Raw genomic sequence first — 27,869 nt, forward strand, 5'->3', positions numbered from 1 at the left:
CTTGGCATCAATCCCTTGCTGGACTGAGTCAAGTAGGTCACTCCTCAGGGATGTGTGAATGTCTAAGGCTCAGCTTCCAGCAAGTTCAAGTGTGGATACCGGTTTCTGGACCTCTCTGGTTGGTGACTCTCCCAACCTTTTGAAGCTCAGAAGTTTGTTGCCTCATCTGTTCCTTCTCTATTATGCCATCACTTAGCAGCATGAGAGAGTAAACACAGCAGAGAGAGAAAAACACCTCTGCCATGCTCACAGTCACATCAACCCCAGTGAAAAGAGTAGGCCGTTAGCTCTCTCTCTCTCTCTCTCTCTCTCTCTCTCTCTCTCTCTCTCTCTCTGTCTCTCTCTCTCTTGGCCATTGACACTATCTCTCAGCCACTGGCACTATCTCTCTTTCTTCAATAGGAGGCCTAGATCAGTAGTTGCCTCAAACAATACTAAACATGAATTCTCCCAGGATTGGGGCCCTCATATGTCAGTCCCCACCAAGATCTAAACACATAGTAGGCATTTGTTGCTTATTGAAACAATAGAACCACTAAGTGTGGGTTTAGTTGGCTGTGGAAGAGGAATAATTTTGATCTCAAATGGAGGGATAAGTGGAAAACCAGCAAGAAAGTACCTAAGGATTGGGACTGCAGAAACCCACTTGTCAGCCTGGGAATCGAGCCTGCGGTAGTAGTTGATTAAGAGCCTGTCTCTATCAAGCTGGAGCAATGGGACAAGTTTTCTGAACTTGTCCAGCTTGTTACCCCATTTCCTCACATGATAGTAGAATGGTTTATACAGCTGTCTAAACACTCTAAACAGCTGGCTGAGCATGTGTGGTGCTAAAGATAGACTACAGAGAAAAGGACACTGGTAGGGAAATGAAGGGGAAAACCGACCTCTCCAAGAATGATGTTTGGACACAAACTACTCTCCAGCCCTGGGGGTGATTGGCAAGGGGGAATGAGAACTGTCCCTTGTTGCCCTGGCTTTGTTTTGTCACTAATTCTCATATATTATTACTTCAAGGATCTAAGATGTCGCTGGTGTGAATACTCTACCTTCTAAGGGAGGTTGAAGAACCTCATCTTACCTAGTAGGCAGTCTTTTAGACCAGGATCCATTACTCTTCTTTCAATCTGGTGATGAGCTTCTCGGGACTTAAGTAGGTGACTTACAGTTCATGTCTGAGCCTGCACTAATACAATTCTGTCTTGTTTTACTTTTCCTGAGCTTTGCTTTAGCAGATTCAACCAGCTCCCTGAATAGCACGGGACAATTATTTAACTGTAAGCAGGCAGAAAGCCTCCTGTTCTTGCTTCAACTGGCTCCTGACATTTCTTTGCCCTTTTCCAATGTTGCTTGGCTTCAGATCTACGACTTCAAAGTCTACTCAAGATCACATCACTATTCTCTAGTTGTTGTATGAATCCAAGGTTAAAAGCTTAACAACCAGCTCTCTGAAATAATAATGATAATAATAACAATATACTCACAGTACACTTTTAAGTTTAATCCACTTTTAAATACAATTAGAATCTGATGGGGGAGACAATATGCAAAAAAATATATACGGAGCAAGCTACATACAAGATAAAAAGGAAATAATTAATAGAGGGAAGGCACAGGAATTAAGAGAGTTTGGGGAAGAGAAGGCACTAGAATTAAGAGAAGTTGGGGATTACATTAATAATTGCAATTAAATGCAGATTAATGTAATACATCTGATCTGCATTACATTTTCTCTGTCCTTTTCTTCAGTCTAGACAATTAACAAAACAATAAATCAATTACTGCCCTGAGGGAGAACAGGAGAGAGGTCAAGGTTAGGCATTCTTTTCTCTTGTCTGAGAGGGGTACCAGACTAAAATTATATATATCAGCCCCCACTAAACACAGACTTAAGACTTAGTGCTCCCTTAGCCTGAATGCCTTTGTTGAAACCCTGTGTTCTGTCCAGAAACCCTGAGAATCTTCCCCTCCCAGACTGATTCTTTCAAAGTAGTCTATCTTTTGCCTCCCGACCTTTAATCGCTGTATGGGTGAGACCTGGGAAAGACCTTAGCTTAAAAAACCAAGGCCTCCCACTGCATCTGGACCATTGCCAGTCATTCTGACTTACTTCTGTCTTGCCATTGGACTCTGAATGACTCTGGAGGAGAAAGTGAGGCTGATGACTTTGTGCAACTCTATATTACTCAAATCCAATTCACCTGCAAGTTAAAAACATCACCCTCCTGATGTCATTGGTCCTCTTCAAGAACAAAGGACAAAGAACAACAGCATTCCTTCAACGGTATTTCTTTTAAACCCCTTCCAGATATGGGTGCCTACAGGGTGAGATCTTAATTGTGTTGAGATGCTTTACTTTAATAAAGAGTAATTGAATGAAAGGGGCAGCTACGTGGCACAGTGGATAGTGTATCAGTCCTAAAGTCAGAAAGATTCATCTTCCCAAGTTCAAATCTGGCCTTGGACACTTATTAGCTGTGTGACCCTGAGTAAGTCACTTAACCCTGTTTGCCTCGGTTTCCTTGTGTGTCAAATGAGCTAGAGAAGAAAATGGCAAATCATGCCAGCATCTTTGCTGAGAAAATCCCAAATGGGATCACCAAGAGTCAGACATGACTGAAATGAATGAATAACAACAAATTGAACAAAATAGGGATATTTAGCTGGGAGAAAACTTGGAGTAGTCAGGCAAATGACATAGTTTTCAAATGTTTGAAAGGCTTTCTTGTGGATAAAATTTAAGACTTGTTCAATTGGATCCACAGAATAGAATTAGGAACAATGGTAAGAAATTATGGTCAAAAAGATTTTTATTTAATGGAAAACTTCCCAGCAGTTAGATTTGTCTCAAAATGTAATGCGCTATCTTAGAGGAGTAATCATTTCTTCATCAATGCTGAAAGTATTTAATCAAAAGCCAAATGGCTACTAGATGGGACTCATGTTTGGAATAAATGTCCTGTGGATCCATATGCTTCCATTTAGAATCACAAACCCTTAAGGGTAGAGGAGATCCTGTAAATACCCAGGGTCATCTATTCTAAGATCTTACCCAATACATTAATCCCTTCTACAACATCTCTATCCAATAAAAAAGGAAAATGACAGTTGTTGGAGGATATGAATAGTAAGATATGAGTATAGTGTTGTTGAAGCTATGAAATGATCCAAACATTCTGGAAAACAGTTTGAAACTATATCCTCCATTCTGCTCACTGACTTTCCTGACCTCCTTTAAGTCCCAACTGAAATCTCATCTTTGCTGGAGGCTTTCCCCAGCTCCTCTTAATTCCAGTGCCTTCCCTCTGTTAATTATTTCCTATTTATCTTATATGTAGCTTGCTCTGTATACATTTGTTTGTAGGTTGTCTCCCCCATTGGAGTGTAAGCTCTTTGATGGTAGGGATTGCCTTTTGCCTCTTTTTGTTCACAGTGCCTGGCAGAGTGGGTGCTGAATAAATGTTTATCAATTGATTTATGGATATCCATAAATTGTGTATACCCTTTGATCCTGCAGTGCTAATACAATGTTTATCCCAAAGAGATTAAAGAAAAGAGAAAGGTTTCCTTAGTATAAAAATATTTATAGCGGTACTTTCTGTTGTAGCAAAGATTCAGAGACAAATTGGGTGCCCAGCAGAGGGTCAGTCAACAAGTACTTATTTAGAAAGCACTTTCTATGTACTAGGAAGTATATTAAGATACTAGGTATTTTAAAAAAAAGGTCAATAACAGTTTCTACCCTCAAGAAGCTCACACTCTCTTTTACTTTTCAGGCTGTATGTGACACAAATGAAAAGTCATCTCAGATCGAAAGGACAGGGACTCTTGGAGAGGCTTCCTGCAGGAAATAGAATTTTAGCTTGAAAGACAAGGAAGCCAAGAGGCAGAGGAGGGGAGGAAGAGTATTCCAAGCATGGGGGGACAGTCAATGAAAAGGCATAAAATTGAGAGATGAAATGTCATGTTTGAGGAACAACCCAAAAACCAGTGTAGCTAGTGCAGAGTCCTTGAAGAGGAATAAAATATAAGAAGACTGGAAAGATAGGAGGGGGGTGGTTATAAAGATTTCTAGTGGTAAGTGACTGGCTTATGACCACATAAGCAATATGTGTTACAGACAGGATCCTGACTGAGTCTAGGCCTCTATCCACTCTGCCTGTGGATATACCTCAGTGTATTTTGTCTGAAATAAATAACCTGTTCTATTGTGGTACATGAATGGAATGGAATGAGATTGCACAGTAAGATGATTTAGACAAATCTGGGAAGACGTGGCATGGAGTGATACAGAGTCAAGTGAGCATAATTAGAACAATATAGACAACTACAGCAACTGTAAAAGACTTAAAAAAGCTGATTGAGGCAATGACCATCATGACATCAGAAGACTGACGATCCCTCACCCATCCATCTTGGCAGAGACGGGATGGGTAATGACACAGAATGAAGCCTATGTTTTCACAGCCTGTATGTGGAATTCTTTTGTGTGATTCTACTTATTTATTATAGAAGAGGGCTTTCGGTTTCCTTTTTGTTGGGGAGATGAGAGAGTAAGTGCTTTTATTACTACAAAAAAGAGAAAAAGAAAAAGCATCAAGGAATCAATCATTAAGAAATAAACAGAAAAGAGCAGAGAGATGGTCCCATGGAGACACAGACAAATAGAGAAGTGTTAGGACTACTGTGTTAAATTTTAATTATACCCATAAAAAGGGTATACCTGGTAGAAAAAAGATAAACTGTATAAGAGTTCACATTTTTCATATACTTCATTTTTGTCATTTTTACATATAAAAATGTTCATATTTAAGTTAATAAAACAAAACAAGTGTAACCTCTGTTTCAGGAACTCTAGGAATCTTATGTTTCAATTTGGGGGTTTATAAAGTTCTTTTTTTTTTTTTTTGGCCCAGGCCTATCGTTTCTTTGTGGTTAAACACTCCCAGTGTAGAAACTACCTCTGTGATACAGATCAACCATTCATTTATCACTTGCTCTGAAACAGCTGCAGGGAGTTGCTCAAAATACTTTGACGGTAAGTGACTGACTCGTGATCACATAAATAATATGTGTTACAGACAGGACTTGAACCTGTTACAGACAGGATCCTGACTCTGAGTCTAGGCCTCTGACCACTCTACCTGTGGATATATCTCAGTGTATTTTGCCTGAAATAAATAACCTGTTCTCTGTAACTTTGGGACAGGATGAGAAAGAACCTGTTTCTCTGGAAAATAATTAAGCCAAGGACACTGAGTTCTTTGTGGATGGATTCCCCACTAAAGGCTAACTTTAAAAGGGTCAGTGAGATATTACTCACAGGAAAACTTTAAGTCCCTGAAAAAAGTCCCCCAACTTGGGTTCTTTGTCATTCAGGCCTCTGTCTTCACTTTCAAACTGTTTCCTGTGAATGTTTTGTTCCCAGGGTAGACCAACAGTTGTTGATATGCATTTTGGCTACAGGCATATTGATTTTAATGATGTGGTTGTTTTATTGCCAGCTGATGAAAAATATCTTGTGCTCCTGGAAGGGCTTCAGTGATTGATTATGCAACTCACATCCATATTTTCCCAACAGTTTTGCCATCAAACCTGTTCTGTTTCCCCATCTCCTTTGCTGTAACATCCCACATCTTGGGATCATGTCCCAAGAGTGGATCAAGAAAGTCTCCTGTGTAGCATTTCCAGGGGTTCAGTTCTATTCTTGGCTCCTTTGTCTAGCAAAGTGAGAAGTGCCTGGCAAAAAGATAGAAGATGTTGAGGCAAGTTTCGGCAGGCCCCAGTTCTTGTCCCAACTCTGCCAGTAACTTATTTCATGACTTTGGGGAAGTCATTTCTCTCTGGGTCTCAGTTCCCTCATCTGTAAAATAGTGGGGACTATCTTTAAGGTCCCTTTCATTGAACGTTGTCCCCTTCCCCACCATACTATGGAGGGTTAAATGTCAGCTAGACAGAATTTATAACGGTAATAGCTGAAGGGAACCTTGGAAGTTATGTAGGCTCACACCCTTAATTTACAAATGAGATTTTTGGAGTATTTACCATTTGATAGAGGCAAATTTCTTTAAAAGGGGGAAATATTTACACCAAACGACAGCATTGCTATGAAAGGAGACGATAGCAGTTAGAAGGGCCAGGGCAGAAAACCATGACCCGGCTATACGTTTCCAGCACCTTGTTATCCTCTACAAGAGTAAGTACAAAGCATACTGGGTTGGGAGTCAGAAGACCATAGTTCAAATCCTGGCTTTGAGATTTACCAGAAGTATGACCATATAGAAATAAAAATCTCTCTAGGACTCAGATTTCTTCTATTTAAAGTGAGGCCAAGAAGTTTGATGAGATGATCTGCAATTCTGCCCTGGTCCATTTCTCTTCTATGAGTTAGCAGGCTCTCTTAGGGGAAGTGACTTAGAGTAAGGTCTTTCAGCGATTGAGGGCCTCCTATGTGTAGGGCCTGGAAATACTAAGGAAGGAGAGGCTAACTGTCCTCAGGGAGCCCCCCACCCTAGCCTACTTGGGGAGACTGAAGACAGGCACATCAAAATAATGACACTTACAAGGAAAACACAAACATAAAAACTTCAATATGATTCCACAAGTAGGCCCCACCTCAGCTTCTTTAGATAGCATGTGAAGACATCTCAGGACCCCGAGTCAAAACTAGAATGAAGGGCGTAGAGATCTGAAGGGATGAGAACAGCTGAAGTGGGAAGTCTAGACTTTACAGGTTGCAATGATTTCTCTGTTCAATGCTCCCCCTTCTCCCCTCCCCCTCCCCCCAACACACATATAACTCCTCCTTGTTTTTCCCCTCAAGAGTCTCTGGATAATAGTAACACTATGTACTCAGAGCTCATTTCATTTAGCACTCCCAGGCCCTTTATAAGCCTTCAAGATTCCCAGCCCCTTTCTTAGATATAGGGAAAACTGAGGCCCAGAAAAGGGAATTACTTTGCCAAGAATTTAGGAGGGTATGGAAAGTGGGTGATTGTTGATATCTGTGGGAGACCCTGTTAGATTGCTGTTCTCTTAAACCAGAAAGGCTGTGTTGACCCTTTGTAGCAGGTTCTGTTTGTAGTCTGAAAGAGGCATTAGCTCATGCTGGATGCTAAGTAACTCTGCTCTCACTGTTGTAGAATGGGACAGATGCTGGGAAAGAAGAAACTTAACTCTTTCCCCCGGGATGAGGATGGGCTGGCATCTGGATGGGGCCTGCTAGAGACTGAAGCCAAAGCAGAATCTCGGGGCTCTGAGGATTAGGAATAGGGTGGGGAGAAGGGGAATGTTTTGTGGAGTCTGGTAGGCAGAGGAGTCTGAGGAGCACACAGGCAGCATCTCTCTCTCCCCTCCAGTCTGGTACAGCTGGTGAGAGGGCTAAGGAGAGGGTAAAAGGAGAATGAAATGGTTAATAGTTTGTTGAAAAACAGGGAGACTCCCTCCTCCAGGGGCCCAGCTGGCTGCAGAGATGTGAGTAGAGGCTCCAGCGGGTGATGCAATGCAGGCCCGCCCTGCACAAGCAAGGGCAAGGGAGGCTAGGCTTCTCTCTCCTCTTAGCTGCCTCTGCGGCTCAGGAGCACCTTGAATTCTAACACAGCTGCCAGACCTAAGGGACAGAGGTCTTCATTGGGTCCTATGTGTTGGGCAAGATTGAAGAATTATTCCTTTACTTCCCCCACCCTTCAATTTCCAACTGTATTCTGAACCCAGGTCAAACTTTGATCGCCCTTATCCTTTTCTATAGTCAGCCACTTTGATTACCATTCACCACTCCTTTTTGGTATGCTAGCCCAGGGCAAAGTACCAAAAGGCTAAGGTATGGAAATGCTTGTCTTATTTCATTTAAAAAAAAAGATACCTACTGAGTTATCCCATAGTCTTTGCCAATTCTTTATTTCAATTCCCATGAAGTAAGCTCCTGTTCCAATCCTGGGTGTAGATGTGCATGTGAGAAAGCAACAGAAGGTGTTTCTCAGCTCTCTATTATCCTGGTACCACCTGCTCAGCTGTCCTGCTCTTCCCTAGTCTCAAGAGAAAAATAACTAGTCTAGGGTGTTGGGAAGACAGAGGAAGAGTCCAAAAAACCCTTGGCAAATCCAGGAGATTTGGCAAGCCTCAGTTGAACCCTGGCTCCAAGTTCTTCCTCATCACCCAGCACTGATAAAGTGTCAGGGACAGTGAGGGTGGGATAATTTTGTTGGAGAAAGCAGATTTAGCAGCTGATAGGTATTAAGCACATGAGTAAAGACCTGGAAGGTTATCTGACCACCAGTACAGGAATTTAGGACTCTGGATTTCCTTTTGGAGATCTGGCAGAAGTCTGGTCAGAAGCCAAGCTTCTGACAGGCTTTATAACTTCCACCTTGGCTCAGAAATTCTTTCTTCCTCTTCTCTTACACACACATACACACACACACACACACACACACACACACACAGGCACATTCATACATACCATACTTATCCCTCTACCCCTACTTTATTCAGCCCATAAAAGCATAAAAAATAGGATAATAAATTGTAAGGAAAAAACAGATCCCTTGAAGGTGATTAGTTGCACTGTATGTCACTGGGATATCTTATCAGTCATAACTTTATTAGGCTGCAATGCTGAGAATTAGATAGATTTGTCTATTTATCTATCTACTTATCTGTAATTGTAAATCCTGAAGCCATATAAAGTCGTGACTGTGTTTTGTGATATGTATGTGCATGCAGATGTATGTTTATAAAAAGGATCTCTGACAGAGTTCAACAAAAAAGGCATTTGAGGAGACGGTGGGGCTACTGTCTGACCACAATCTGCTGAGGGTTTTTACACTTTACCAAGGCCTGGGAAAGGAGCAGATGCTCCCAGCTGGGGCAGCTCCAGGCCCCAAGGCAGAGAAGCCCAATCTCAGTGCAAACAAACACTCAGCCCCAGCAATAAAAAAGACTTGCAGTCTCTACATACTCGCCTGTATTCCGGGAACCCGGGCCCAGGAAGTTAACCCTGTGCCAATAACCAATCCCTCTGTTCGGATCCATAGCAACAGCTTCTCTAATCCCCTTGCCCCACTCCCTTCAAAGCCCTAGGCTTTCCAGCCTAGTCCCAAAGTCTGGCTAAGACATTTTTTTTTATCAAGAGAAACAATGAGGGATAGTGGAAAGTAGGCAGGGGACCTGGAGACAGGAATTTTTGATGTGCAGTAGTCCTCATGTCCAACTCTTCATGACCCCATTTGGGGTTTTCTTGGCAGAGATACTGGAGTGGTTTGTCATTTCCTTCTTCAGTTCATTTTACAGATGAGGAAACTGAGGCAAACAGGGTTAAGTGATTTGCCGAGGGTCACCCAGCTAGCGTCAGAAGCCAGATGAACTTACGTCCTCCTGACTCCAGGACCAGTACTCTATCTACTATACCACCTAGCTACCCCTTGACATAGGAAGACCTGGGTTCAAACCCTGCTTCTGACACAAGGCACTGGGTGAACATAGGCAAGTCACTAAACCTCTCAGGTTAAAGCAATCTTTGAAGGCTTAGAGTGCCTTCCACACTAGTGGCTCCCCATAATGATAAAATCATTGGTCTAAGTACATAAACATATGTACAATAGGGAGTTTCCTGCGGCAATCTTTCCCTACAAATGAACAGTAGGAAGATTCTTTGGGACCTACCTAGCAGTAAGTGCCTCCACTTCCTTTTCTCTTTTCTGCAGTCTGGTGCCTCATTCAACTGAAAACTACTCTCTCCAAAGTTACTAATGATCTCTTAATTGCCTAAGCTAATGGCCTTTTTCTAATCCTCATCCTTCTTGACCTCTCTGCATCCTTTAACAGTGTGCGTCCCCCTCTCCTCCCCAATACTCTCTTCTCTCTGCGTTTTTCATTACACTGATCTGTTTTCCTCCTCTTTTGCTGGATCTTCATGGTCATGCTCACCATGGGTGTCCCCCAAGGCTCTGTTTTAGACCCTTTAGCCTTCTCCCTCTACACTATTTCACTTGATGATCTCATCAGCTCCCATGGGTTCAATTATCACCTCTCTGCTGATGATTCTGAAAATTACTTTTCCAGTTCTAACCTCTCTGCTGACCTCTAGTCTGACATCTTTAAGTTTTTCTTGGATGTCGCCATCTGAACATCCTGGGCATTTTAAACTCAACAAATCCAAAAACTGAACTCATTTTCTTTCCCCCCAAAGTCTCCCCTCTTCCCGACTTCCTTATTACCATCAAGGTCACCACCATCCTCCCAGTCATCCACACTCACTTTTTCATCTCTCCCCATCCCCCATATCTCATCTTGCAAGTCTTATTGGTTTTACATTTATAACATCCCTCATGTATGCCTCCATCTCTCTTCTGACAATAATATTACCCTTGTTCAGGCCCTTAGTATTTCACAGACTATCACAATAGTCTTCTGGTTGGTCTTCCTGCTTCAACTTTCCCCCCACTGCAGTCTATCCCCCTCAGCTATCAAAATGATCTTCCTAAAGTGCAGATCCAACTATACCATGCTCACCTACCCCCATTTAATCAATTCCAGTGGCTTCCTATTACCCCCAGCTTCTAATATAAAATTCTCTAATTGACTTCTAAAGCCCTTCATAACCTGCCCCATTTCTACCTTTCCAGTCTTCTTACACCTTATTCCCTTCATACATTCTCTGATAACTGACAATGATCTCCTTCCTGTATCTCCAACAAGACACTCCATCTGTCAATTCTGCATTTTCTTTGCCATGCCTGGAATTCTGTCCCTCATCCTACCTGCTGGTTTCCCTGGCTTCCTTCAAGTTTCATATAAGATTCCACCTTTTACAAGGAGCCTTTTCTGATCCCCCCACTACACATACATATTGCTAGTGCCTTTTCTCTGAGAATACCTCCAGTTTTTTCCATAAATAACTTGTTTTTATAAAGTTATTTCTATAGCACCTTCCCCATGTGAGCCCCTTGAGAGCAGAGGCTTTTCACTTTCTATCTCCATCACTTAACATAGTCTTTGGCACATAACAGGTACTTAATAAATATTTCTGACTTGATTTGACTGTGGTGTTAGAGAGTTACCTGATATTTTTAAAAGTAAAACAATTTGCCCAGGGTCACTTATTCAATATGTGTTAGAGGTGGATTTTGAACCCTAGCCTTTCTGGCTTTTTGACAGTGACATGATCTTCACCTGGTCAATATTGGAAGGAGTAGCAGGGAGGAGAAAGAAAGAGAGAAACTTCTATTCCCCCAATAAGGGCAATTCTTTCCCAGTAGTCTTTTACTACTGGGAGGAGGAAGAGGAGGAAGAGAAAGAGGAGTAGTCATCCAGGATTTGACCACTTTGACTGACCTCCTGATGGGATATGTGATTCTAACCCAGCTTTCTGTGTTACAGGCTCAGAGATGTGCTTGAGTCTTTCAGCCAGTTATAAGAAATTTCCTTCATGGGTCATCTGCTTTCATTCAAGTTTCCAAATCCCTATAGTCTTTTCACATTTATTAAGGATTTAGTCACACCCAGTTTTCTTTTGATTACATAACTTGGAATGGGAGTGGAAACCTTCACTCTGACATAATATTCTTTCTGTCATGTCACAGAGATCGCTTTTGAATCACAAGGATGACACGTAATCTGGGTACTAAACCCTTAACCCTTGTGTCCGCAAGGTGATGCCTTCCTCTCTCTGGCACAGTGAGACGCTGCTCCAGTACATAATTGATCCTGCTGCTTTCAAGGCCCTCTTTCCTGCAGCCTGACACCTGAAGCCATAGCCCTATTTTGCCAAATGAATTTGAAAGCTTTCTCCTGACTTGCCCAATGGGTAGGCCCACCTCCTCACTAGAATGGGGCTCAAGAAGAGATGAGTTAGGGACTTGGAAGGTAGAGGCGATGAACTGGGTCAACTGAAAGTAGAAGAACAAGAATTTAAGGGAATTAAAGCCTACAGGTGAGTTTCTCCTCCTCTTCCTTTCTTCCTCCTCCTCCTCCTCCTCCTCCTCCTCTTCCTCTTCTTCTTCTTCTTCTTCTTCTTCTTCTTCTTCTCATCCTCCTCCTCCTAGAAAATATTTTGTTTTATTCTGTATATTTCCTCTTATGTCTTAAATTTGTACTCATTATGAGCATGGTTCTCCAAAGTATAGGTTGTCCACTTGAACCATGGGACACAAATTAGGGCATGCCATCATACTCCCCATTCTCCCATTTCCAGAGTATAAAGTAAGACTAACCTTTGCTGCTGTTTTTTAAATATTATTTATTGAATTTTTTTGTTACATTTTTGAGTTACTAGTTGACTTCCTTCCTCTATCCCAACCCCATGTTAGAGAAGGACGATATTTGATATAGATATATATGTGAGTCCATACAATACATACTTCCATATATCAGTTCTTTCTCTGAAGGTAGATAGCATTTTCCTTCATAACTCCTTCATAATTTATTTGAATGTTCACATTATTCCAAGTAGCTTAGTCACTCACAGTTACTCTTTGAACAATATTGCTGTTATTGTATACAATGTTTTCTTGGTGCTATTCCGTTCACTCAGCTATTGCTTTTACTTGTAACAGGGGGCCTGGGTTTGACCAGTGAGAACCCAGTCCTTATGAGCATGTGCAGTATGTTTCATGGTTGCAGTCCCCACATGGACTTCAGAGCATGCACAACTATGACTATTTAAAGATTCTCTAAATATATGGTAAATAATTGCACTTTTGATTGGAAACTGGATGTGTATTTGAAAGATACTAACTGGCCAAGCTTTTTCCTTTTTCCTCCCCAACTGTGTGATAGGATAAGGAGTATAGTAAACCTCTGGGTCAGGAAAGAAGACTTAGACTTTAATCTCCCCAAAAGTGGCCATGAATATGGGCCTCTTTTCTTTGTTGCTTTGCATTTGTTCATTCTTGGTCTTAGATAAAATGGGATAAGACTAGGCTGCAACCTTGAGAACCTCAAAAGTTTGGGAGACCAAGGTATCAGAGTCTAGGAAATGGGATTTTGTGTCTACTTGGGTGTGTGAGAAGCAGAAAGCCCAAAATCTCTGCTTGACCCAGCTGAGAAGTGGATTGAAGGCAACCAAGAAGTAATGACTACAAATCATTCGTTGGCTATCCCACATTCAGAAGTGAACTTGGTGGGGGTAATGCTATGTTGAAACTTCTTTAAATCCTAGTCCATACTCCCCAGCTTCCCAGTAGCTGAGGCTGTATAGGGGAACGTATGTCCACAAGTGTTAAGAGTAAATGTTTGTACTTCTGGTTATATCTTCTCAGTAAATATCCCTTTGTAAAAGTGTTATTCATTGGTTAAATGAAACTAGGGCACTAGGTAATACTGGTGGTTAAAATAAGGGAGAACACACCACAACTGGGGCTTGAGTTGATAGAATTATAAAAGACTCACCCCACCTCCCACCCCTTCAGAGATCCCTAGGACAATGAGGGAGATATATAGCCTTGCTCAGTGTTCTGACTCTTCTGTGAAAGTTTGGATGAGGATCCCTGGAGCTTATATTGACTATATACTGTTAGACATGTTTGATGTATTGCAGTTTTGTGAACTGATCTTTTTGCCCTTCTTATAAAATCTTTGTCCAAGGAGACAGGGAGGGAAGGAAGCATTCAGAAATTAAACTGCTGTAAAAACAAACTATAGCAAGAAAATTAAGATTAAAAAATTAAGTAGCAGTTTAAGTTGGAACTGTCAGAGTAGACAATGATTAGGGGAAAGTAGGAGCAGAGAAAATATTTGCGGATAAAGAGGGAGAATGTATCTATCCAAGAATGCTTTAGATCCAGTCCAAGGATCCTGCTACTGTATCTGTTTCTATGGTTACTACCTGGTCACCTCAGGTTGACCTGATTCCCTCCCACAGAATAACTTCTAGAATTGATGCAGTGAGTGGCCAATGGGGACTGAGAGAGCATCAGGAAGTTTGTCTATAATAGCAGGCAGGTAGCAACTTATAATAGCACTTTTTCTCAGTGGGCTTGAAACGACTAGAGAACTGGGGTCCATAGAGAGGCTTTACTTGAATGTTCAGTCAAGGAAAGAGAACTGAATAAAGAAGCAGGAGACCTGGCTTTGAATGCTGGGTCTGCCACTGACCTACTATGTGACCTCAGACAAGGCACTTCATGTCTCTGATTGAATCTTGGTTTCCTCATCTGCAAAATGGAGATAGCAATTATTGCACTCCCCTGTTGAAGCCCTATTCCAATGCTTCATGGTGTAAGGGAAGTGATGCTGGGTTCCTGAAGGCAGTGCTAGCAGAGGACAAGCTCAGGCAGGTCTTACACAAAGCTGGAAAGACTTCAAGCACAGTCCTGGCACATCTGTCATCTGAGGACAGCCAGGCTGTATTTGTAAAAGCTTTTCACTAGGCTGAACTCAGAATGATGGATTTTTCGACCATGGCAGCTCCTGAAAATAATCTGAAAGAACACTGAAGGGCTGAAATCTGTATTGGTGGATGGAATGCTCACCATGAGTGAAGGGAATACCCATGCTAACAAAATCCTGACTGAGAGATTGAAGGAAGCAATACCTGCACAATCTACCTGATAGGATTATCGTGAAGAGAGTACTTCATAAGCTATAAAATTGCTGTTACAAATCCAAAAGCTCCTTCTCCTCCTGTTCCTCCTTTTGACCTTTCTCCTAGTCCTTCATTTTGCCTCCTTCTCCTCTCTTTCTTCTCTTTCCTCCTTTTTATATTCCTACCCACTTCCCCTCGTTTTCACATAGAATCATAAAATTTTAGAGTTGCAAACTAGCTAGATGGCAAAGTGAATGGAGTGCCAGGCCTGAAGTCAGGAAGACTCATCTTTCCAGCTCAAATCCAGCTCAGATACTTACTAGACACTAAGTATGTGAACGTAGGCAAGCCTCTTAACCTTTGCCTACCTCAATTTCTTCATCTATAAAATGAGAATAATAAATAAATAAGCAAATAAATAAATGCCTCCTAACCTTCCCCTCAAGAAACAAGTTTCAGGTTTGCTCTATTTCATTTCTCTTTTTCAGGTCTTGGTGCTCAAGCTATAGTGTCCTTGGAGGCAGGAGCTCAGTTCAAATGTTACTGCCAACCAAGCAAGGAAGCCTTAAGAAGTTAGGATGCTGGGACACAAGCCCAGAGGAATTTTTCACTTGGAACCTATATAGAAACTGAGTTAATCTGTGAATCTAATCTCCCTTTCCAGAAATTGAGATGGTGTAAGGGAGATTATATCTCCCAGGTGTTGGAAGGGAGGGAATAATGGTACATTTTTTCTTGCTGTACCTTTGAAGTAAATATTCCTTTTTAAAAATTAATCTGATTGTTAAGTGGCTAAATGGAACTGGAGCATAGGGGACCCCTAAGACTGGAAGAACACAATTGGTGAGGACTAGAACTAGTGGGAGATACTAGATATTAGAGGCCACCAATCTGATCTCAGACACTTACTTGCTGTGCCACCCTGGGCAGATCATTTAATCCTGTTTTTCTCAGTTTCCTCATCTGTCACATGAGTTGGAGAAGGAAATAGCAAATCAGTTCAGTAGTATCTTTGCCAAGAAAACTCCAAATGGAGTCACAAAGAATTGGATACAACTGAAACAACTGAACAATGATAACACAGGCCCCAAAGAGTTCTGGAGAACTCTAGAGAAGGGGTGAAATATAACATACATGACCCAGTTTGCTAATCTGTAAAATGAGGGGCTTGGACTGCGTGACTTCTAACATCCTTTCCAGTTCTATGATCATTGTACAACTACTTCACCAACAAAGAATGTGAGACCTTGATGAGTGGAGCCCTTGGAGGGGTGGGAGCAAGTCTCCTACGCAAAAATACATTTAATAAACTTGGTAAAGCCTGGGTGGAAAATGAGTTCACACACACACACACACACACACACACACACACACACACACATACACACAATCTACATTGCAGCCACACTGCCATATTTACTGTTACTTGCACATATTTTTCATTCCTCTGTCCCCCGTTCCTGGAAAGCCCTCCCTCTTCACTGCTGCCTCATGGGATCCCTAATTCTTTTCAAGGCTCAACTTCAGTATCATCTCCTACAAGTGATTTAATCCCACTTCTGCCCGTGTCTGCAGAGGTTATTCCTGAGGGATATCCCTGCATTGTCCATTGCATATACAGAGGAAGAGGCGATTCCTTATTGATTGAATTAACGCTAAGTAGTCACCCGGAAGAAGGACTTGAGGAGATGTGGTTAGAGAAAGGCAAAGCATGAAGTTCTGAATGCTAACAGGAGCCCCTTGGAGCTACAGACATGTAGAAGAGCTCTGAACATATCACTTGATTTCAGTGCTTGCAACCCTAGAGACTGATGGTGGAGAGCAGATTCCCCGGGTGAGATTGTTCTCGATCTCCTTGGTTGAGTGAAGTGTTTTATCCAGATCCCAACTGAAGAACCTATTTATATATTCTTTGGTCTATTATAGCCTATATCAAAAACCCCTGGTTTCTGTTTACTGTTTTTCATAGATAAAAGGATTTCCCTTCTATTCCCTGTTTATGATGATCATTTGTACATGCAGTCTTCAGTGGGATGGATTTAAACTAGATATTAACCTGACTGTTAACCTTCCTCTTCAGAGCAATCCGGCAAAGTGGATACCTAGTAACCCCAAGGTGTCATACCTCCAGACTTAGAAGTATTCAAGGTGTTGAGGATAAATAGAATTCTAGCCCTATATAGGCTAGGGACAGAGCAAATGTCCAAACAAGGTCTTCTTTCTGATCTCTTTAAAAGCAGAAATTACAGGGTCCTTTGGAGGAAAAGTGAACTAGATGCCAGATCAGATATCTATCCATGTCATATCTGAACCAGTCATCTTTATATATTTAGACAACCTATTATGTTATACATTTATAATTGTCATATAACATCTTTATGTTCCATGGCATATACATATTTTATATAGTATACATAGCATATATACTGTGTAATACATAAAAATATATTTAGACAACATATTTAGATTTAATTCTCTCAGTTGCTAGTGATTTCTCCTTCCCTATCACTGACTATTTATTTGTAAATGTCATATAGGGCATCTAGGTAGCTCAGTGGATAGAGTACTATTCTTCCTGAATTCAAATCTGACCTTAGATATTTATTAGCTGTGTGACCCTGGGCAAGTCACTTAACCCTTTTTGCCTCAGTTTCCTCATCAGTCAAATGAACTGGAGAAAGAAATGACAAGCTACTCCAGTATCTTTGCCAAGAAAACCTCACACAGGGTTGGACATGATTGAAAAATGACTAAACAACAAGAAATGTCCTATATGAATTTATATGTGGATATTTTGCATACCTGCTGTAGAATATACAATGTGTGAGCCATGTGTACTGTCTCATTTTCATGTTTATAGTTTCAGTTCCTTGCACATAGCTTAGAACACTGTAAGTGTTTTAAAAAATGTTGATTGATTGGTGGCAGAGGTGGTTGGCCATGTCTCTACCAGCATTTCAATTTAATTCAGCAAACATTTATTAAGTGAAGTGTGGAAGGCACTAAGAATGTAAAGATGAAAAATTAACAGGACCTTCCTTCAAATATTTATATTCTGTGTTGGGAGGAGGGATATGATATGTACAGAGATAGGTCTAATGCAAGATAAGGAGTGACAGGGACAAGAAGAGATCCAAACCAAATGATCTAGAAAAATTTGAATAAGGCAAAGTCACTTGGACCTGGAGACATCAGGGATGCTACAAGGAGGAGATAGAATGTATGCTAATCTTTGAAGAAAGAAAACAGGATCACACAGAACCAAAGGATCCCAGATTTAGATCTCAAAAGGACAAAATCCAACTTCCTCATTTTGTAGATGAGGAAACTGGAGTACAGAGAGAAGACAAGATCCTTTATTGGTAGCCCCTGGATATAGATTTCACATGTAGAATACCAACAGTTAATTTTAATGGGAAATCTAAAAATGATGATTCTTAACATTTTTTTGCATCTAGCCCTTTCCCACTAGTGGACCATTTTTTGTTTTTGTCTATGTAGCTCTCTGGGCTGCTTCATAATCTCAAGTTGGGTGCTCAGAAAGGGAAATAATCTCAGGGTTCACATGTCTCCCATGTAGCACCACCTTTCTAAAGCTATGGCTTTCAAACCCCCACTGATGTGCTTCCCATTAACTAGCCCATTATAAGCTATCTAGTAGGTCAACTAGGAAATTCTAGGCTATGCATGTCCTTTTTCCTAAAGAGCAGAACTCTGCTTAGAATTTGTGGATTCTTCTCCACTTGCCCTCTCAGAGCCTCTACTCTAAAGTCTGTTATTCATTTCCTAACATGAGGTGAGAGAGCAGTCTTTCCTTTCAATACTTCCTGATTCAAGGGTGTATCTCTTCAGTGAAACACTTTAACTTATGGTGACCATTTTGTCTCTGCTATTTCTTCCTCTTATGTCTCTTTGTCACTCACCTATTTCAGGGCCTCATTACCTTTTACCTGAATTTCATGCGTCATGTCTCTTCCCAGTCCGATCTATACTCCACACAATTGCCAACATGATTTTTTTTCTGTCCCCCATGCCTATAAGTGTGTCTGCTTGCCATGGCAAGTGGGGATCCCATTCTCCACTCAAATCACACAAAAATATACAAAATTATTGTGAAGATGATTCTACTCACCATCAGTATGTGAAATATGTGCATGTTTATGAACAACATGAAATCCAGTAGACTTGAAAGATGAACAGCTCTTGTTGTGAGATAACGCAGCAGATATCACATCCAAATAGCAAATCCTGTGTAACAAGACTAGAAAATGAAGGTCAGCTTACCAGAGCTGGATAAACATTTTTCTGGAGTGGCCACAGTGGTGTGGAGTGCTGTGAAGCTGATATAAGTTTCATAATCAAAACTAACCTAATCAAGTTTGTATGTATCCCAAAAGCACTGAGTGATAGGCTTATCACTTGCAGGAAAATATCATACCACCTCCATTAGTGCCCCTGCCATGATAAACCCTGATAAGATCAAAGAAAAATTGTATGCAACCCTAGAGACTCTCATCGTTAATGTGTCAAAAGAAGTCAAATTTGTAATTCTGTATAACTTTAATGTCAGAGTAAGCACAGACTGTCAGATGTGGCAGGGAGTCCTTAGGAGGAATGGAGCTGGACACAGTAACAGCAATGGTTACATACTATTGAAGACTTGTACTTCAATATTGATGACTTTTCATCACCATCTCTGTCTTCCAATATTCTAAATAACAAAATGGAGCAGAAAAGGTGTAGGCAGTTTTCAGAGATTTGGTATATCGTGCTACCTTTTCTCATTTGGGTCAGAATACTTGCAAACACTAAGATTGGTTTGATGAAAATGATGGGGGAATTCAAAAGCAGCTAAATGAAAAAACAAGAATTAGAGGTTTACCAGCAGGATAGTTCATCTGTGTCTAAGAAGACAACATTTAGCTCCATCAAAAGTAAAGTGCAAGTGAAGCTTAGAGAAATGCAAGATTCTTGGCTCAGTAGTAAGGCAGATGAGATTCAGTTTTACACTGATAGTAGCAATCCAAATTTCTTTTATGATGCACTGAAGGCCATTTATAGGACAAAGAACTATGATTTATCTGATGGAGCCACACTGATTGGTGATAAGGAGATGATTCTGGAGAAATGCACTGAACACTTCCGTAGTGTTCTTCTCAACAGAATATCATCAATCAATGCTGAAGCCACGGACTATATACCTCTCTAGCCCAACTTCCAATTGAATAAGAGGTTTTGAATGCCATTAGGTTCCTTTCATGTGGCAAAGCACCAGGTGCCACTTTTGTTCCAGCTGAGTTCTATGAGGCAGGGGTTTCACTGCTCATGCAAAAGTTGACTGAAATTTTCTGGGTTAAAACACAAGAGAAGCTTATCCCACAGGAGGTCAAAGATGTCTCCATTGTCCATCTCTATAAAGGAAAAGGAACTAGATTGTCCTGTGACAATCAAAAGGGGTCTCTTTCTTGGTCCTTGCTGGCAAGATTCTTGCCAGAGTCCTCCTTAATAGGCTGATCCTTCACCTGGAAAATGGTCATCTACCTGAGAGCCAGCATAATTTCAGAAAGGGCTCCAGGAGAAATGCCAGGAGCAGAACAGAGAGGTCTATACACAATGTTTGTCATTCTGTCCAAGGCTTTTGATACTGTCAGTCATGAGGGCTTATGAAAAATCAAGGCAAAATTTGGTTGTCCAGAGAAGTTCAGTATCACATGTCAGTTTCATGATGGAATGCTTACATGGTTTCTGGATAATGGACAATGCTCTCACACTTTCCCAATCACCAGTGGGGTGAAGTAGGGCTATGTACTTTGCCCATGCCTTTTAGCATGATGTTTTCAGCCATGTCAGACACTTTCAACAAGGCACCAAGGTTAGCTACCACACTGACAGTAAACTATCTTGGCTATAAGCCAAGACTAAAATGGAGGAAGAGTTGGTGTGTGACTTTTTGGTCCAGATGATTGTGCAGTGAGATGTAACAAATTATGAATCAATTCTCTGCTGCTTATGCTAGTTTTGGTCTAACAATTAACACTAAGAAAACAGAGGTTTTAGGACCTATGGATGGGTATAATCATTTTGGAAAGGAATTTGGAATTATATACAGAAGATGTGAAACAGTCCTTGTCTTTTGACCTAGATATACCACTATTAAACCTATAACCAGAAGAAATCAAAGAAAGATTAAAAAGGTCTTATATTTACAAAAAAGAAAGGAAGGAAAGCAGAAGGAAAGAAAGAAGGGAGGGAGGGAGAGAGAAAGAAAGAAAGAAAGAAAGAAGGAAGGAAGGAAGGAAGGAAGGAAGGAAGGAAGGAAGGAAGGAAGGAAGGAAGGAAGGGAAAGAAAAAAGAAAGGAAGGAAGGAAGAAAAAAAAATAGATATCAGTTACAGCAAATGGAGAAATTTTGAATTCTGTGGATAAGTTCACTTACCTTGGGAGTATACTTTCCAGGGATGTACAAATCAGTATTTGGGAGGCTCCAGAGGAAAGTATGAGAGAGAGGAGGTTTCAGCAAACTGAAGGTCTACAGCACCTTTGTTCTGATGTCATTGTTGTATGCCTGTGAAACTCAGACAATATACCAGCATCATGACAAAAAATTGAATCAGTTCCATTTGAATTGTCTTAGGAAAATTCTGAAGCTCATCTGGCAAGATAAGGTAGCAGACATTGTGTTCTTTCTCAAGCTTAAAGGCCAACTATTCAAACTCTATTGCAGAGTGCAACTTTGAGTGGCTGGCCATGTCGTTCAAATGCCAAACATACTTTTGTCTAAAAGACTACTTTATGGAGAACTCACTCAAGGCAAGCAGTCAGAAAAAGTCATACAAGGACACTCTCAAGGTCTCTCTGAAGAACTTTGAAATTGATTGTGAGATATGGGAGACACTGGCAAAGCACCGCCTAAATCACAGAAAGTGCTGTGCTCTATGAGCAAAGCAGAATTGCCGTAGCTCAAAAGAAATATGAGATGCACAAATTTCAAGACATCTCCACTCCAAATTTTCATATGGACTTTTTGTGCTCAACCTGTGAATCTTCCAAGCTTGTACTGGTCTGCTGAGCTGCAGTGGACACACTATACCTTGACCCCAACATACTGATGTCATTTTAGTCCTTTTCAAGAACAAAGGACAACAACTATTACCTCTGGAACAGGGGTTCTTAATTTATTTTGTGTAACAGACCCCTTTGGCAGTCTAGTAAAACCTATGGACTCCTCAAAATATCATTTTAAATGCATAAAATAAAACATATAGACTTACAAAGACAATCAATTATACCGATATTTAGTAATCAAATATTTTTTTAAAAAACAAGTTCACAGAGCCCAGATTAAGAAACCTGCTCATAGGATCAAATATGAAATCCTCTGTCTGGCATTTAAAGTTCCTCACAACCCAGACCCTATTTTTCCAACGTCCTTACATTTTACTTTCCTCTCCATACTCCTTGTTCTAATCATACTAGCCTCACATACAATATTCCTCTCTGTGCCCCTGCATTTGTCCCCCATTCTTGGGATGTCTTCCCTTCTAATCTCTGTTTTGTGGGATGCCTGGTTCACTTTAAGATCCCACTGAAGCACCACCTTCTGCAAGGTAACTGGGACTGGCTTGAGGAGCATTCTGGGAAGGAGAAGGCTGAAGTCAAGAGTTGAAGAATCTGTGAAGAATGGACATGTTCATCTTAAAGGAGAGAAACCAGTCCAAAGCTTGCATCCAAAAAATGCTGGTCCTCTTTGCTTTGGACCAGTGATTTCAAACTTCCATAGAAATAGGAATCACTAAGCCAAGCCATACATAATGATCCCTACAGGCTGTATATTGACATAGAAAACCACAAATACACATTATCTATGTTCTTTTGTAATTTTTAGAAATTTTGTCAACTATTTCTCTTTTACATTTTAATCTGATTCCAACATGGAAGTGTTGCAAGCAGAGTGTTTGACACTTTCAATTTTGACTAAATCTGGTTTGAGTGAAATGATCCCTCAAAACTGTGTCCCCTCCCCTGCTGAAGGGAAGATATGAATGAATTGCAGGCTCGTTTCAGCAGGAAGACATTAGAATACCACTGGTTGCTGTGGTTGCCCTATCTCTCCAGATCAATTGCCTTCTCCTCCTCCTCATTGAATGCTTTGTTCACTCCTCTCTTCTTCTATTCTAATTTGTTCTTTCTGATAGTTATTTTTTTTAAAAAAAGCATTTTAATGTGCTAGCCTTGTTTGAGGAGCACTGATAGTAGAAAGGGAGAAGCGGAGAGGAAGGGAGAGAGAGAGACAGACAGAGAGAGAGAGACAGAGACAGAGAGAGGCAGAGAGAGACAAAGAGAGAGAGACACAGAGACAGAGACAGAGAAAGAGAGAGAACTAGGCTGGAATAAACACAACAGACCCATTCAAGTCTCATTCTGGAAGACATATCCTTGGAGTCAATGTAGCTGGGGAAACTAACATCCAGAGCAACACCACCAGTACTACACCATTTTAAAAATTAAGTCAAGACAGAAGCAAGAGAATTATTACTAAAGAACAGAGATAGTGATTTAGCACAACTCAATCATACAACTCTAGCTAGAATAGGATCCTAATAGTGAGAACAGAAAGATGGATATAGGAGAGGGAGGATGAGGTATGAGTTTTTCGTGGCTTCCTCTACACCTGGCACTCAACCCTATTCATCAAGAGTGGTGCACTTAAGCCTCATTCTGTTACTCTGAATTTATCTCCAATATGCTGATTTATGTATATATTGTCTCCCTCATTAAACTGTAAATTCTTTGAGGACAGGGGCTGTTTTTACTTTTTCTTTGTGTTTTCGAAGATTAGAACAGTGCTGGGTATATAATAAGAGCTTAATAATATATGTTGATTGATTTATTCTCCTGTTGATCTATGAAGATAAATGATAGGGAAAAGGTATAGAGGCAATTCAGGCAGTGGGGGCAAATTATTATCTCCGATGGCCTTGAATAATTTACCTGATGCAGAATCACTTGCTCACATCTGAAAGGGATTCACTTGGTAGGGCATAGAACGATCAGTTAGCATATGAAAAGGATTGATCTTTTAGAAAGTATAAATGACAACCAGAGTGAACTACCCAAATATCTCTGTTACTTACCCCTTAAAATATGCAAATCTGATGAAATCTGAAAGGGGTACACCCTTACATTTGTTTTTTGCAGGAGTTTTTTGTCCTTTTTGTGATATGGATTCCTTCCTTTGGCAGTCTGATGAAGCCTATAGGTTCCTCCTCAGAATAATGTTTTTAAGTAACTAAAGGAAATTCTAAATTTTGATTGTAAGTTAGTGAAAGTAAAATGTATTTTTTTTCTAATCTAAGTTCACAGACTGCCTCTTCCACCTTCAAAATCTGTTGATGGGACCCCTTGGGGATCTTAACCCAGGTTAAGAAACCCTGAATGACTCACCATTATATTGGGACTCTAACCTCTCAGTCCCCTATAGACTGCATAAAAAAGTGAATATGACATTAAAGAAAATAAAAATGAGAAGACAAAAATGACTGCGCTTACAGAGTTGCACTGTGCTGATCATCTCCTCCCCCTTTCCCCACCAAGTATTCTGTTTAATGTCCTTTGTGTTCTGATTTTTTTCTCTTTGATATACATTTTTTAAAAACTCAAAACCACATTAACGACTGTCCATTTTGGAACCATAAGACAATTTGAAGGGTCTTAAGGGATTGGGTTTCAAGATGTCTGAAAGATGAAAGGATTCTTGAATTTTCTGGCAAAAATCACAAGTCTTATTATTGCCAAAAACAGGTGCCCATGCCTATAACTACTGACCTGTCTACTTTCTCATTTATATAAAATAATAACAATAATATCACTTATATGGTGCTTTAAGGTTTACAAAATGTTTTTGAAATATCTCATTTTATCCTCACAGCAACCCTTGGTGGTAGGAGTTTGTGTCCTCATTTTACAGTTGGGGAAACTGAGACTGAGAGGTTAAGTGACTTGCCCAAGGTCACACAGCTAGTAAGTGTCTGAGGCTGGATTTGAGCTGAGGTCATTCTGACAGCAGGCCCAGTGCTCTATTGACTGTACCACCTAGGTGCCACATGTCTAGGACAATCTATACGTGTCTAAGCCTAGCTAGGTGCCTAGAGCACGGAACTTGGAGCCAAGACAACCAAGATAATCCAGCTTTAGATACTTATGAATTCTATAACAATGGGCAAGTCACTTCACTTCCCTCAGTCTCAGTTTCCCCATTTATAAAATCTGGATAATTATAACCCCTATTTAACAGGGCTGTTGTGAGAACCAGATGACATTACATATGTGAAGTGCTTTACAAGCCTTAAAGTGCTATATAAATGCCAACTAATATTGTATTGATGATAAAGATGATGATGATGATGATGTTACTGTCTCAAGGGAAGGATTCTAAAAATTGAAGGGGAAAGGAAGGTGTATATTTAAGGCACAGAAGGACGGCCTATGAGAATGTACAAGGCAAGAGAGGGTCCATTGAATGCTGGGAACAACTGATATCTACTTTGACTAGAATGTTAAAATTCATGAAGCCGAATCTTGTGAAAGAAGATTAGAAAGATAAAGTGAGAACAGGAGTCATCATGGTTCCATTAGGATTCTAGAGAGCAGAGGGGTGGGTTATCTAGATAGGGGAAGGAGAGAATAGCATTTATTAAATGCCTACTGTGTGCCAAGTAATATGCTACCCACTCACTTTACAAATACAATCTCATTTGGTGCTCACACCACCTTGGAAAGTAGGTGCTATTCCTGTTTTACAGTTGAGGAAACTGAAGCAGGATGACTTAGCCAGGATCACACAGCTTGTACATGTCTAAAGTCAATTTTGAACTCAGGACATCTGCACTCCAGGCCTGCTACTCTTATCTACTGCACCACTGAGCTGCTTAGATGTATCTATCCTGGATATATCTACTGGTTCACATATTTCCTGATCATAGGATCATAACAGTAGAGTTGACCTTTGGGGCAGTTATCCCTAGGTTTTCGCTTCTGTCTCACCACTGGTTCATGAGACTGTTTATTCATTTATATCTTGATCTTTCTTTTCAGAAGGATTAAAGTATAGGTAGAAGGGTAGGGTAAGGAATGTGTGTGTGTGTGTGTGTGTGTGTGTGTGTGTGTGTGTGTATGTGTTTGTGTGTGTGTGTGTGTGTGTGAGATCTAATCAGTCATTCCTCAATGTCCACAGAAAGGCCTGGAAGGACTCTGAGTGTGGGAGTGTTGGTGTGGCAGAGGGAGGTTGATCTCTCAGCTCCTCTCTCAAGACACTCCATCTATCACTTACCAGCCCTGGGAGTTCTTTGATCCTTTGATGCAGCTCGGTGGGGTGGATTGCAACCATCCATGTCCTCTACAGCCCACTGACTTCCAGGAATGCCCCAGCACCTACCTTTCGGAGCCCTCATAGAGGACTTGGCTTTCCTTTAATTCTATCAGCTTACATTTCCCTGCAGAGTGGATCACTAGCTCTCCATGGCCCACCCCCTTTTCTCTTCTGAAATGACAGGGAGATTTTAAGGTTGACTCTAGGTCACCTCTCACCAAGGCCTTCCATAGTGTCTGGCCAGACTAGGAGGTACTCAGGTCCTAAGTGCAGACTTCTACACCCTTCTCTATTCCTGGCTCTGTTATTTATATTGATCTGTGTTGATGGATTGCCTATGTTAAACTTGAATGAAAGCTAGTAACAGTAAAAAAGTAAGCTGGGTCTCTGCCAGGGGGTTGTAGGCACTAGAATTAAGAGGGTTTGGGGAAGGCTTCCAGTAGCAAAAGTGTTATATGTAGAATTTATCATCATCATTATCATCGAGACCTCAGTAACCATCTATTCCAACCTTCTTTTCTCATGAATTGTAGAAACTGAAGTCCAGAAAGATGACATAGTGACTTGCCTAAAGTTGCCCAAATAGTAATCAACAAAACTGGGATTTGATTCTAGGTCTTCTGACCCCAAGACTAGTGCTAACAGTATTACTGCTCTTTTCGGGGCAGTTTTCTCTCTCATAATCCCTCACCTCTTTTTATTTACTTTCTACTACATTTTACTACTGCTACCCTCAGCTGTTTGACCTCGGCTTAGATTTTCAAGATTAGATTGACACTTTCCTGGATGCCTGTAGTATCCTTATCTCTGGTGTAGCTCCTAACTAAGGAGAGTTATTCTAAAGAAATGGGTGAGGAAATTCAATTTAATTCAATCAATATTTATTAAGTACCTCTTAGGGACAAGGGCCTGTGCTGGACCCTGGGGGCATGAAGGTAAATCTCACCGAGGCCCTGTGTAATTGTAAATTGTAAATTGTAACTTATGGAGTTTACAATTGCAATGAGAGGAAAAGATCCACCCTGAGAATAACTATGGGAAAAAGAGAAGTTGTAGTAAGGTGTGTGTGGGGGGTGGGGGAGGGTTTAGAGTGGAGAGAAGGTGGAGAGTAGGAGGGAACTGATATGATCAGGGAAATTTCCCATCAACACCATGAGCTTGCTAGAAGAGGAGACTTTGGGATTTTTATACCATTTTCCTATGAAGGTTATACATTCTCCACTTAGCATGAAAAGATTGGGGATGAAGTATTGTGTAATGGACAACTGAGTGTGGGACCACCCTCAGCATTGTATAAAGATAAACAGAAAACATGCCCTACTTTCAAGGAGCTTACAAAAAGCCTTTGAAAGGAATCTTCATTACAAAATACTGAAAACATTTTACTATTTTATACTTTTCCTTTTCAGAATAGACTTGGGTTCCAGGAATGAACTCTCCCTTCTAACTCACCCAGAAGAAGTTAACAATGGCTACCTTGGACAGAGGCAAGTGGGATCTTCAAATGCTCCTCACCCACACAGCCCTTGGACATAAAGTTCCTGGTCTCAGTCTTGAAGAAGTAATGGACAAATTTTAGCCTAGAGATAACTGCAGTGGAGAGGGGAACCACATGGTCCATCTGGTGGGAATTTTGAACCCCAGCCTCTTGGATAGAGGAAAGGGGCCTTCATAGGCAGACCAATCCTGCAATATAACCTTCTAGAAAGAGAAAGGGGAGCTTTTGGGGAGTATTAGCATCTTGAAGAGACATGAGGAGGTCTGAAGTTGTCTTCTAATGGGAGACAAAGAGATTTTGGATAGCACTAGTCTCTCAGAGAGAAGAGGAGAATGGCACATCTGACCCTGGAAACTGCAGGAGAAACAGGGGAAGCCATGAGAGGAAAGAGCATGAGACATGAATGTTGCCTTCTGCTTTTGCCATTAGTTACTCAGACAGTACAGGCTCAATGGTAAATAGGATGGGGAAGGAAGTGGGGAGGGT

The 27,869-nt window shown here is 40.9% G+C and overlaps 1 long non-coding RNA gene across 2 annotated transcripts; it reads left to right on the forward strand.

The window, feature by feature from the left end:
- On the forward strand, window positions 1-27,824 carry LOC140527379 (uncharacterized). Of its 2 annotated transcripts, none has more exons than XR_011974782.1 (4): window positions 1-1,150; window positions 4,914-5,035; window positions 11,577-11,926; window positions 27,295-27,824. It is a non-coding gene; the product is annotated as an uncharacterized lncRNA (long non-coding RNA). The 2 variants fall into 2 exon arrangements; XR_011974783.1 differs by lacking the exon at window positions 27,295-27,824 and adding an exon at window positions 15,007-15,395.
- Window positions 27,825-27,869: the final 45 nt, after the last annotated feature.

Source organism: Notamacropus eugenii, chromosome 2 (assembly GCF_028372415.1).
Source record: "Notamacropus eugenii isolate mMacEug1 chromosome 2, mMacEug1.pri_v2, whole genome shotgun sequence".
Taxonomy (NCBI): domain Eukaryota; kingdom Metazoa; phylum Chordata; class Mammalia; order Diprotodontia; family Macropodidae; genus Notamacropus; species Notamacropus eugenii.